The sequence below is a fragment of the Hippichthys cyanospilos genome, chromosome 16 (assembly GCF_059441005.1).
Source record: "Hippichthys cyanospilos isolate Australia breed blue-spotted pipefish chromosome 16, RoL_Hcya_1.0, whole genome shotgun sequence".
Taxonomy (NCBI): Eukaryota; Metazoa; Chordata; class Actinopteri; order Syngnathiformes; family Syngnathidae; genus Hippichthys; species Hippichthys cyanospilos.
This window is the reverse complement of record NC_142384.1, coordinates 17,934,686-17,948,059: the sequence shown is the minus strand read 5'-3', so window position 1 is coordinate 17,948,059 and position 13,374 is coordinate 17,934,686. Positions and strand designations below refer to the sequence as shown.

At 43.9% G+C, this 13,374-nt stretch overlaps 1 protein-coding gene across 8 annotated transcripts in view; it reads right to left on the bottom strand.

Moving 5' to 3' along the window:
- Nucleotides 1-13,374, bottom strand: part of LOC148411135 (RNA binding protein fox-1 homolog 3-like) — a 237,994-nt gene that overhangs the window by 156,353 nt on the left and 68,267 nt on the right. For 2 of the 8 annotated variants that reach the window (XM_088438127.1, XM_088438128.1), the window contains exon 1: nt 12,186-12,226. The exons of 1 other annotated variant lie outside the window; for it this stretch is intronic. The gene's annotated coding sequence lies outside the window, so the exon portion shown is untranslated. Of the gene's footprint in view, nt 1-12,028; nt 12,118-12,185; nt 12,334-13,374 lie in introns of those variants that run through there. 5 more of the 8 variants (XM_088438130.1, XM_088438126.1, XM_088438134.1 and 2 more) reach the window with 5 other exon arrangements.

Here is a 13,374-nt window from a genome sequence, read left to right as displayed (position 1 = left end):
GGACGTGAATTCAAACGGAAACAAAGCGCGCCACGTCCACTTTGTGGTCGGAAGACCTTTCTCGGAATTGCCCCGGCCGTTCCTGAGCTCGCTCACCCCGAAAATAAATGCAGCAATAAAGTCACGATCAAGATGGCCGTCCGTTAAAAAGAGACAACAATGTGTCAATATTTAAAAAAACAAAATAAGTCATTCCTGATTTCATTCACTATGTCAGTAAAATTTCACGTTTGGTATTGAAGGAAAAATTCACAGCTGAAGTCCTAATTCAAGGTATCGATACTCGCAATGGCAGCCGATACCAGTATCTGGAACTAGAAGTTAAAATGGACAATTTCTTGCATTTTTGAGGACAAAAATGCTGTCATGGTACATACCGTACAGCTTTAGCTATACCCTTTTCGATCATGGTATCTTTTCTGGTAGTTTTTTTTTGTTTTTGTTTTTTAAGGCTGTTGTCTGTGTTCTTCCAGGTCTGTTGTAGGATGTGCTTGGTCCTCAGTAGGCAATTTTTTGCCCAAATGATTGACTTTGAGTTTTCACATTTCTAGCCTTGTCGATACAGTATAAACTGCTTGTTTCTAAATAGACGTGTTTGACCAAACACGACGGCAATATTGACCAAAATAATCGCGATTATTATTTGGGCCGTAATGGTGCAGCCCTAATGTACAGTATATCAAATATTGCCGTTTTCACCTGAGGTTTCGCACGCATTAGCGAATGAGCGGAGGTTTTATCGCCCGCCGTGCCACCATTTGGCCTGCAAAATTCTTTCCGCCACTCAGATTTCCCTTCCCTCCGCCCTCCGATGTTAAACACTCCCACTAATAAAAAGCTTCCACATGCCCCCCCCCTCCCGCGCTTTTCTAGGCGCTCCCCTAATGAGGTAAATTAGCGGCTCGCAACAGATGCGCGGAATATACGCTAATGGCCGCCATCTGTCAGTCAAGTCGGCGCCCTACGCCGATGGCGAGCACCCCCACGCGGGGGCGGCCGCAAATTGACTGCTGAATGCGCAAAACTTGCATTCAACGGGACGAAGGTGTCAAAAATTGCGCGCCCTCCGTTGTCTTTCCATCATTTCTTGCCGACGTGGATATATATATATATATATATATATATATATATATATATATATATATATATATATATATATGTGTGTGTTCCCTTCAAATCAAATCGGGCGTCTTCATTCATTCATTCATTCACAAAAACAGGCTTCTCCAGATGTTTCCGGGTCCGTTCAAGACGGCCATTTTGTGCGGCGGGCGGGAGGGCGGAGCCGGAAGGGACCCGGCGCGTCGGCGGGACGCGGCCACATGAATCAGCCGGGCAGAACTTCCATTAGGACAAATGGAGCGCGGCCAGCCGCAATTCATCACTATTTGCATCCAGATGAGCCATAATTCTTCTTAACGGCCGCGGCTAATGACAAGCGCCGCAAATTAATCACGTCGGGAGAGCCGCGCCGGTAACAATAACTCACAACACAACTGCGCGCGCCCGGGACCCAACCCGCAAAAATATAACGCACCTCGCGCGCGCTAAATATAGCCTAGCGTGAAGCGTCGTTAAAAACAATGGAGCGGCGTGTAATAAAGCTAAATACAACTGAAACGTAGTAGCCGTGCTCTCTTATTAGCCCGCCGGCCCGCCCGCTCGCGGGTTGTTGGCTAGCTTCCATGCTCATTTCCATGCTAATTGTTTGCTATTATGCTTTCAGCTACATGCTATTTATGTTAGCATCTGCTTGGAACAATCCATTTGTGAATTTAATTAATTGAAGTACTCGCGTTGTTGTCGCGCAGCCAGAAGGTCTTCTGATGTCAATGTCGCGTTTACGCTCTGAGGTTTTACCGGTGGGAATGCATTTTTTGATTTTTTGTTTTTTTCGGAAACTTCAAGTAGCCGGTGGGACTCAAAGTGGGGTTAGCGCTTTTGTCTTTTACGCCTAAGGTTCCGAGAACTTTACATTTTTAAAGAAGTTGTATTTCAAGGAAAAAAAATTTTAGACGTTTACAAGTTTCTAGTTATTTTTTTTTAATTTACCATTTCGAAGTTGCAGATATTTTTTCGTTTTCTCAGCGCTTGCTGTCGTTTTAAGAAATGTCCCTTATCTTTTCATATTTGTGGATTATAAAAAAACTTGCCTGATGTTCCAATTAATTTGCTCTTAATTTTCAAGGAACACATTGTTCCTGTCACAGCTTTAAAAAGAATTCTATTTCCTGCGGAAACCTTGTTAAAAACTTTTGAATTCATCATTTAATTATTCACAAGTAATACAAAATAACATGAAACGAATGATCTTTTATTGATTTGATCATCAATTATTTGAACAGATATAAAAACAAATACAAATTCTAACATGAGTTAATTATTCCATCTCTAGTTTCAACTACTGTATATAATGAGTGAACAATTATATAATCAAAAATATAATTGATATTTTGAATATATTTCCATTCTTCCTTTCAGATTTGTGGCCCCGCTGAAAGTATTCCGACTTATTTTACATTTCAATAATCCAACTAATGACTTGTTGGGCTTTTACGCCGTTCTCTCGCGTCGGTGTTTGCAAATATTTACTAAGCATATTTTCCGTCACATTTACAAAATCTAATTGAACAGCACGGGAACGAAAAGACTGCGGATACACGGGGTAATTAAGTACCTGTTCATTCGTATTTTTGGGGACGAATTAAGCGGCAAATCGCTTCTCGTGTGCCGACAGGGGAAAAAAAAGCTTCATTTGACTCGAAGGCCACAGGAGCCACGCGGCCCGAGTCCGCCGGCGGTTGGGCCGCGAGGCGGCCTCGTCCCGGGGCGAAATTTCAAGCGGCGTGTCAGCTGCTAAGTGAGGGTCCGGCTGTTCCGGCACAAGCGCGGGCCCCGAGGACGCCGCCGCCGCCTTAACTGAGAGGTGACGCCACCCTTACACGCGCGCTAACACGCCGACGTCCGCCGCCGGCATGTCTGCAAGCACTGGGACTAAAAAAAAAAAAAGATTCATGACGGCTGATAAAAGCTGCTAGTAGGAAACTTTCTCCCGAGGGGTATGACCAAGTATGCTTTTTTTTTTTTACATTTAAAAATAAAAACCGTACCATGAATCATTTTTTATTGTTATTGACAAAGTGACTCCTACGCAAAGCACATTGTGCCTTTATTTTGTGTTAATCGACTTTAATGTGCTTTAATTGCGTCACAGACATTTTTTCTTTTCAAATTAAGAGCAGAGTGATTGCAACATGAAGCACCTTATTGGTAAATATCATGGTGGCTCCTTTACAAAACACTCAGTGCCTTTATTCGCTTGAACGTTAATCGAATTAAATACTTCTTGATGCCGTGACGGGAACAGTGCATTCTTTTCAAATTGAGAGCAAATTAACTGGAACATGAAGCGCCGTCTCGCAAATCGGTGCTCTAGGATGGAGCCACGTACTTTTTAATCCGACTAAATTTCTCCATTCCGAAGTAGGCATTCGATCTTTGGGTGCTTTTTGTTTTTCGCATTTGTACCGTAGCCTAATATTCGGGAACGAACGGTAGCATAATGTCATCAAGCAGTTTCGCACAGACTTGTGGCTTTGTGTATTCCAAAAGCGGCCGCCTCCTCAAAAACAAAAAATGTTGTACTTTTAATTTCTTCCAAAGTGCGACAAGCAGATTGAAGCCATTTCCTGTTTTTATTCGCCACTGGCCTCTGAAGGAAAACAAAAGGTCGGCGAGTGCAAAGATCGGCGCGCCGGGCCGGGCGTGGGCGGAGGCGCGCGGTAGCATCGGCGCGTTGCCACGGCAACACCGTGCCGGGGCAGCCATGTTGTCCTACTGTCATCTCATCAACATCTCCGGCGCGTACTGAAAAAGCAAACATTTTTTTTCAGCTGGACTTTTTTTTTTTTTTTTTTTTTTTGCACGGGCTAATCAAACCAGCAGCTCATTAGCATGTTAGCCGCAATCACAAGCCGCTGTCAGACTCAATCAGTCGATCAATAAGGCGTTTGCGTTGAAATCTTCATTAGCTGTGAGCGCTAAGGCTTCATGACAGCCGGCCGGCGGGCGAGCGCTTTGCCAGAATGTTGATGCCAAATCAACGTGGCTTTTCCCCGCTCCGACGGGCGGCGTAGGAATCGGCGCCGGCCCGGCCGGGGTTAGCGGCCGCTACCGTGACATCGTAAAAATGCCGTCGGGGGACCAAAACTTTGCGAGACTTTTTGTGGACGATTTACTTTTTGTTGTTGGTAATGCCTTGCCCCGGGGGACAAGTAAATTCATACAATAGCAATTCAAATTCAGACACAACACTCAGAGAATGTCTTCTTCTATCGTCTTTTCAAGGGAAAGCTTGCCCCCTGGTGGCCAATAAAAAATACAAAACTGCAGATAAGTCACACCGAACCATAGAAACTGCCTGCTTACCGCAACATCGTGCTTTCCACACAGCCCAAACATGGCTGCGCGTTTTCAAATTATTTGACACAATGGCGTAGTTAGAATGCCGCAAAAACACAACAGTAATACACCCGATTGCATGAACTAGTGTGGATTTCCCCCCTGGTGGCATGTGGTTCAAACTCCAAGAGCATCTTCTTCTGTCTCTGTCAATTTTTTCACTGGGACATTGCTTCCTGACAATTATTACGGTAGATTGTGTTATAGTGACTCCTTTGCAAAACATGCTTTGCCTTTATTTTTTTTAGGTGTTAATTGTGTGACGGAAACAACTGTTTTTCTCTTCAAATTAGGAGCGAACTGATAGCAACATGAAGCAACTGATTAGTAAATATTAAAGGGACCTTTATTTCATTCGTTTAATATAATTTAATACTTTTTTGTATGCCATGACAGGAACGGTACGTTCTTCTTTTTAAAGTGAGAGCAAATTAATTGGAATATGAAGAAACACTCCATTTTTCGTTTAAGCATTGATTGGTGTAGTTTAGAAAGAAAAAGGTCCGCCTCGCAAAACTCGTCGTCAGTGTTATTGCGCCGCAGACACGTTGACTTTTTCACACGGCGCAGACGACTTCCAGGACGTTCGTCTGCTTTGATGCACTTTGCGTCTGGCAGATGTTGTCCTCATTTTCCAGACATGCGCCCCCTTGAGACACTAAATCCTTTTCATTATCCCACCCCCCCCTTCCAAAAAAAAAAAAAAAAAAACTGCCACGGATGATTTGTCCTCCTTTTATTAGTGTGGTGCTGTTTCACACATGCTAATTGTCATCAAAACCTTAGTCAGTTTTGGGCACCAGCATCTGGCACATTCTGGTTTAAAAAAAAAAAAAAAAAAAGACACTGAAATCTGTTCCACTAAGCAACATGAAAATTAGTGGGCATGTCTAGCATGAGTACAAATAAAAAATTCAAAAATGCAGCTGAAGAAAAAAAAAGGCTCAAGAAGTTGTGCCTGAAAATATGAGGGGGAAAAAAATGGCAATAGAGAAGCATACAAGAAAAAAAAAGTACACAAGAAAAAAAGAGCATGCAAGAAAAAAGGAGTACAAGAAAAACCAGGAAAACTGGCACGTAATATAGAGTACAGTATAAGGGGGGTTATTGCCGTGAGACTTTCACACAAAAGAAAGGTAAGGACGTCCTCTACTGAGGACACTAGGACTTAGCGGGTCTCGGTCAGCCAAAAGACTGGGAATGTCGGCGGGAATAATTAAGAGGACGGGTCGCGCGTTCCGTTCCATTCACAGCGGCACCCGGGAGACACGCAAATTGACGGGCGCAAAGACGTCTTTTAAAGGGGGTCACCCTGAAAATACGCACTATGGCATTTATGGAATATAAATTCAGGGGGCGGCCATTTTTGTCATTTTCTATGGCGCTCAAGGGATAACCAATCGCGGCTCATCTTGACAATGTCACGTGACCAAAGTCAAAAAACAGCTGGGCCGTCATTGGTGACAAAAACGGAGATTGATGAAAACAACCAATCGCGGCTCAGCTTGAGAATGTCACGTGACCAAATTCATGGGAAGTCATTTGTAGTCAACAAGAGAAACAGCTGCAGTTTGCTGCTTGATTCACATTTCACAAAGAAACATGAATAAGAATACCATATTTGGATCGGCACATATATTCTTGGAAAAAAAATTTGGGGGTGGATTTGCCTTGAAACGCTGATTTAAAAAAAATAAATAAATAAATAGGGGGGGGGGGGGGGGGGGGCAGCCCTCCCTCAAACTCAATTTAACCTTGCTGCTACACTTGCAGCCATTTTCCGTTAATCCCATAACTTCCTGCCAATTCCCGCTAATTCCTGTTGGCAGGTTACCGTGGAAACTTGCCAACATTTTCAGAAAACACAACAGCTTGCTTATTGGTCCCACGGCTCCGACGCAACAGCAGCTTCCGCCCAAAAAAGAGGCACGCTAAATCTTTTAAGAAGATCAAAATATACATCGTTCATCAAAAGGATTGCTAATCCGCACGCTAATCCCATTTTTCAAGCGGAAAACAATACAAACAAATTTCTTTGCAACGGAGCAGTCAAATTCAACGGCTGCTTTCGATGCTGGGGCGGCCATTTTGTCACTGGCCGTCGCCTAAGAATGACGTCACCGTTTGCCGAGAGCTCGGGGTGCGAGCGAGCGAGCGTCAACAGTTTCCGGAGTCAGGTCATGTGATGCTGACAAACGGCGCCATGATTGGTCCTTACCCGAGCAACTGTGATGTCATATTTAGGGGACGGTAAGTGGCAAAAGGGCCAATGAAACAAATGGATTTTGGGTTAGAGTTATATGGATATATCGTAATATAATATAATACATCGTAATGTAATATAATATAATATAATAATAAAAATCAAAAGATGTACGGGCCAGTTTCACTTGTTTTTTCTTTAAATTATTGAGCATGATTGAAAAAATATAAGTATTTCAAGCAATTACACCGTCTATATCGACGGTGTCAAAACTACGGCCGGCGGGCCGGATACGGCCCGCAAATAGGGTTAACCGGCCCGCGAGATATTTTTCAAGAAATTTTTTGCGCCGGGAACTTCATTCCAATGCGTTTAGAAATTGCAAAAGCCGAGCTTTTATACATTACGGTATACATTTCGTACATCACGGTAGCTAGCATGTTTTCAAGCAAATGGCCCCCGGGCCGTAGTTTGGACACGCGAGCGGATGAACCTCGGACCGCGTCCCAATACTTTTGAGGAAAAAAGTCCGGCGGAGCGGCCAAGGACGCGGCGTCCTTCAGGAGGATTTGCTTCCATCAAGTGAAGAATGACGCCGGCAACTTTTGACATTCCGTTTTCAGCCGAGCGCGGCCGAGGTCACCGGCGGAACATCATTCTTGTTTTTTTTTGTTTTTTTTAACCCCCCTCCCGCCTTTCTTGGGAAAAAAAAAAATCACTTGAAAGCGCACCGATATTCTCCCAACCTTGCGCGACCCGAGACCAATCAAAACAATTTGCACCCGCGCTTGTTCTTGACATTTAAAAGGGATGAAAACGGCTCCCGATTGGAGGACGGGGAGGACGGGGAGGACGGGACCTTCCTCCAGTCTGGGAACATTGACCTGCCGTTTGAAAATATCAACGCGGGAAAATATCAAAAGCATCTGGGGGGGGGGGGCAGTAATCCCACCCCAGAGTTTCAAACTACTTATGTCAACAAAACACTTCCAAACCTTGACAGCAAGACTCAACTGGATTAGAAAAACAATTGAAAGGCCAAAAACTGAATTTGAAACCTAAAACCTGGTTTGAAATTCCAACACCGAACCGTGGCTCGAAACCCTCATTTTAAACTAGTTGTAATATCAATCAACACCACCTCTGGACCCTAATACAGGCTCGAAAACCTCATTTCAAATACTGGATTAAAACCAGAATTTCAAACCCTAACGCCAACTTCAAAACTAGATTTTGAAACTGGAACACCGGTTGAAAACTAAATGAAACATCCGACCACGGTTTGAAACCCTGATTTGAAATGAGTAGGAATTTCAAACTCCACCTTCAAACCCTAATACAGACTTGAAGCCCTAATTTTAAAACTCCAAAGTGGATGAGAACCAGAATTTGAAAGCCAAAAACTATCTTCAAAACCAGAATTTGAAACCCTAAGACCACCTTGAAAGCCAGAGTTTGAAACCCAATCCCTCGTTTGAAAGACTAAATGGGAGACCGCTTGAAGCCCTGATTTGAAAACCCAACACGGACTTCAGGATGGGAAACAAATTTCAAGCTGAGCCGGTAGAGGTTTCAAACTCGCAACTTGGCTCGAAACCCAAATTGTAAAGCCAGGCAAATCCCCCATTTGAAACCCTATCCCAAAAGCAGGCTCACTTGGGAAGGCGAGCTTTAGTTTGAAGCCCGTCCCGGTGGCGCTGAGTCAGACGAGGAGCGAGCGGTCGCCGGCGCTCCCCCGCCTGTCAATCAAGGGCGGCGACCTTTGCTCCGCTGCGGAAAGCGGCGCACCCCAACAGGTGACCTCCGGTTTAAATATAGCAGGCGCTGACAGCGACCAATCGCCGGTCGGCGCGCGCCCCTTTTCAAATGATTGGCCGTATTAGCTGGCTGTTTTCGCAGCGCTTTGGTGAAAAACGCTCCCCCTAGTGGCTTGTGAAAGAATCAAATTAGGGTTTTCAACCTTTCCTTAGTAATGTGCGCTTTGTGGATTTGTTTATTATTTATTTATTTTCAGCCGAGTAGCCTCTAACCAGCGCAAGGCATTTTGGATGGGGGACAAATAAAAATTAATAACAAAATCTGATTTTGTAAATTTGCATTTGTAGCGATAGCCATGTCGCATTTGGTTCTGAACTGTCACAACTTAGCACTAAGTGGCTTCAAGTTCCAATTGATTTGCTCTTAATTAAAAAAAAAAGGTAGCATATGTGTCATGGAATTAGAAAGCATTTGTTTGGAATAGAATTTAAAACAAAGGCATGCAACATTTTGCAAAAGGCAATTGATAAATGTTCCATTTCATTTGCTCTTAATTTGAAAAGGAAGGGTGATTGTTCCTGTGTATGACTGTGTTGTGTTTGAACTGCAGCGTAACTGCAGAAACACAGGCATGGTGTTCATTTTCAGTGAAAGTACAAAAACTGAAAAAATAAATTGTACGAGCGCAGACAGAAGTAGAACAGCGCTTAGCGAACGACGTACAAAAAAAAGTGGTCAGATTTCGCCCTCTAGTGGTGGCGGAAGGGTGGGCAAAAATACACGGATTACAATTTCATCTGGCTTGAGAAAAACGCTCCGACGAATGACGGCTGCCGGACCGGCAAAAAAAAGTTAGTTGCTCGCATCTGTTCATACTGCAGTTTTCCTTTCATACATGTTCTGTATTTTGTTTTTCACGTACTCGCACGTCTACACAGGACATGTATGGTCGTTTCCCACGTAAGGAAGTGTTGTTATCAGGAAAGATCGGACAAATATAATTCCCTACTAAAGATTACTTCCTGTATTTGTGCTGCACGCTAGGCATCGGAGTAGGGTTTCAAAATGAAGTTCGAGTTTCAAAGATCAGGAATGACAGCTTTAAGTTGCTTTATTTACATGGCGTCTACTTTATTTTAAGGCTTTAATTACGAGCGCGGCGAAGGCGCCGAAGCAGTCCAGGCAACGACGAGGAAAGGCGCTCTAAAAATAGCTAAATGCCTTATTTTTTCTCTCGGCACTCGCCCCAGAAAGACGCGCCTACTTTTCTTCTTCTTCTTCTTCTTCTTCTTGAAGTGCGTTAAAGGCAGAAAACACACACACACACGCACGCACCTTTCAGAGAAGCCCAGCTAATTAGCGTTTTATTTCCTCCACCAGCCTGGAGCGCCTTCAAAAGCTGGCGTCGACGGCTAATCGCTAATTGGCGGCTAATTGGCCAGCATTCGTCGTGGACGCCAGGACACTTCACAAGGAAACCGAATCGTCGCAAAATCACACTGCCTTCAATCTATTTTCCTCTTTTATATTTTCTTTGCCCGAGAAATGGATTGTAGCGATCAGATTGGCGGCGGTGGCGCAGATCGCTATGTTATCGGCTAAAGTGCAACTAAAAATGGATATTTTTTTCCAGACGTACCCCCACAAAAAATGACTTGCATTGGTATTTTTTCGTTTATACAGCAACTCCCAAAGATAGATTGTGCTACAACATCATTTGATCGATTTTTGGCTCATATTTTGGAAAATTGGCATTAAAAATAACCAAATGCACCCTTAAAAAAAAATCAACAAAATAAGTGTACAACGTTTTGTAAAGGAATCACAAATTAGAAAGGGGTTGTTTCATGTTACAGTTCATTTGCTCTTAATTTGAGATGTATTCATCCAACAGAAAATTGCTTCGCCTTAATATGCATCTATATATTACATAAAAGCATCCAACGACTTGTAAAGGAGTCGCTATAACAATGAGTTGCTTCAGGTTCCGATTACTTTGTTCTTAATTAGAAAAGAAAAATGTACTCTTCCTGTCATGGCGTGAAAAAGGATCAAATAAGATTTGCTGTTAGCTGCAGAAATAAAGATCATTTGTGGAAAGTACTATCTAAAGAATGGGGGGGGCTCAAATTATAGTGCGGAAAATACACAAAGTACTTGCTGAACTCATAGCGCCCGTGTGTGCGCGCAAATGTTTTGTCACACTCCCTGACGAGCGAGGATTCATGTTTTGGCAAGTGGGGGTGCGGAGAGCAAAAGGTTTTGTGGTCACTGTGACATATCAGTATCTTGCTGCGCCCACACACACACACAAACACACACACATGCGGTGGGCAGGATAATCGAGGCCCTTTGACAGGGTCACCGCGTGGCTCCGCCGCCACTGCTGTGTGACCACACACACACAAACACACGCACACGATATGTCATTTCAACTACACACACAAGCGCCAATATGCCTTCCAAAAAGACAGAAAAAGCCTTCTCGTTTGCCAAAACCCACAAATATGAGCATTCGTCCGAGAGATTCCGCTTGGTAGTAGACAGGAAGTGATGTCATGACGGGGAAACGCCAAAGCGGAGCAAGGGATGAGATTTGAAACATTTGATAACGTTTGAAAATCATTTGGAAATTTCTTCTGCGCAAATTGCAGATGCAGCTTTCTTATGGACAGGAAGTGACGTCATGCCAAGCGAGTGAGTGTAAAAAACACGGAAGAAAGTAAACTAGCCAACGGTGTCACAGAATAATAATAATAATAATGATAATAATAATAATAGTAATAAAAAATAAAAATAAAAAAATCGAGACACTAATGTCACGACAGATGGAATAGAAAAAACACAAACGGGCTCAATTATCCAAATGCGTCATTTTTACAACACATGACCCTTTTTTTCCCACAAATTCCCGTTTCATGATCTTTCTTCCTTATAAACAGGAAGTAAGCATGCGGAGAATGGTGCGAGGGCGCCACTATGCAAATTTTCCTCAATGTGACATCACAGCGGGGCCCAAAAAGTGCACGCCATTCCTTCAGACAATTTCACCCATATTTCCAGAAGCATAATTGGCACAAAAAAAATCATTTGAAAGTTCTTCAGCACAAATTTCTGTTGCATCTTTTGTTTGGACAGGAAGTGATGTCACGCCAAGAAAGAGTGTCGAAAACACGGATGAGCGCGCACTAGCTGACAGTGACATCACAGAAGAAGCACAATAATACAATGATGCCATGACGAATAAATGAAAAAAATGAAAAACTTGGCTGGAATATTCAAATCAGCCCCTGCGATGACATCACAGTCGGGCTAAATCAGTCTTACTACTAATTCCCGTTTCAAGAAGGGTGTGAGGGCACTATTATGCAAATGAGCCCCCGCTGTGACATCACAATGTTGCCAAAACGCCACTAGTTGGTTCACATTCATCCCTTCAACAAACGCCGCATTCAAAAGTCACTTTGCCACTAAATCTCCCCGTTAGCGCGGGATTCCTCTTCCCATGTGGACAGGAAGTGATGTCAGGACGGCGACAAAGCCCAACCGAGTGGCAAAAGTGTCAAGGGGAACTTGGTCAACACGACGGCTGGCGCAAGTACTCACGCGGCGCCCGCTGGGTCCAACAACCAGAAAAAATTCCAGCGCATCCTCCGCTTGTTATCCTTTGCTTTTTTTTTTTGGGGGGGGGGGGGGGCTTTTTGTCGCCGTCGCGGCCGGGAGGCGGAAAACGCTGCGGCACAAATTGCACGAGAATACTCACTGTGTCGGCGGGTCGACGCGGAGACGAGATGCCGCACACCCGATGGCAAGACGGGAGGGGGGAAAAAAAAAGGCAAAGTCGACAGCGAGGGAGAGAGAAGAGGAGGAGAGATGAAGAGGAGGAGGAGGAGGAAGAGGAGGGAGCATCCAAAGCAGCGCAAAAGAAAGAAACGAAGGAATCCTCCAGGAATGTGTGTGTGCGTAAGAGTGTGTGTGTGTCGGAGGGGCGGGCGTCCGCAGAAACGCGTGCGCGCGCAGGCTCGCACTTACGATCGCTGCTGACAGCTCTGATGCGCAGTCCACCTGCCTCATCATCAGCGATACACACACACACCCAGTGTCTTACGCTGACACACAACATACACGCACAAACAACGCTCACAAACACACACTTGTGCCTACAGACAGACACACACAAGTACGTGTAACACGCACGCCTAGTCTATTACTTTTTCAGTCGCGCACACACAACTATTACACGTGGAGCATCAAAAACCTTCACGCACTGCTTTCACATTATACGTGCATACGCAAATCTATAGAATACGCAAACACAACATAAGCAAGTCTGTAATAAACAGACACACACCACACACATGCCCCTTGATTGCCTAAATACAAGCTCACACACACACACTTGTATGTTCAATGCATACATACAGAAATGTGACATTACTTTTCAATGACACGTTTTACATACGCACAAACAGCCACACTCCTTTGCTTTCAAAATAACACACACATACATCGCCTGCACATACGCAAGTTATACACAATGTCCCTTTATTACACAAATACAAGCACATACATATGGCGCACACACGCAAATTATACACAAACACACAATGTCCTTTATTACACAAATACAAGCACACACAGATGGCGCGCACACGCATATACGAGTGCTTACAACAAATTTCAATTAAACACACACCAATTAGACGCTGTTTCCCCAATGACACGCACAAACATACTTCTATTATAGACACAAACAATTTCCCTTGCTTATCAATATACAAGTATTTACTGGTGCCTCACAAATTTCAATGACACACTACTTTCCCAAGAACACACACATTTGACACACATGCACAAATCTATAACACAAACACAAACAAATACATACACACACACAGACACAATGTCCCTTGATTGCCTAAATACAAGCACGCACAAACACAGGGCATACA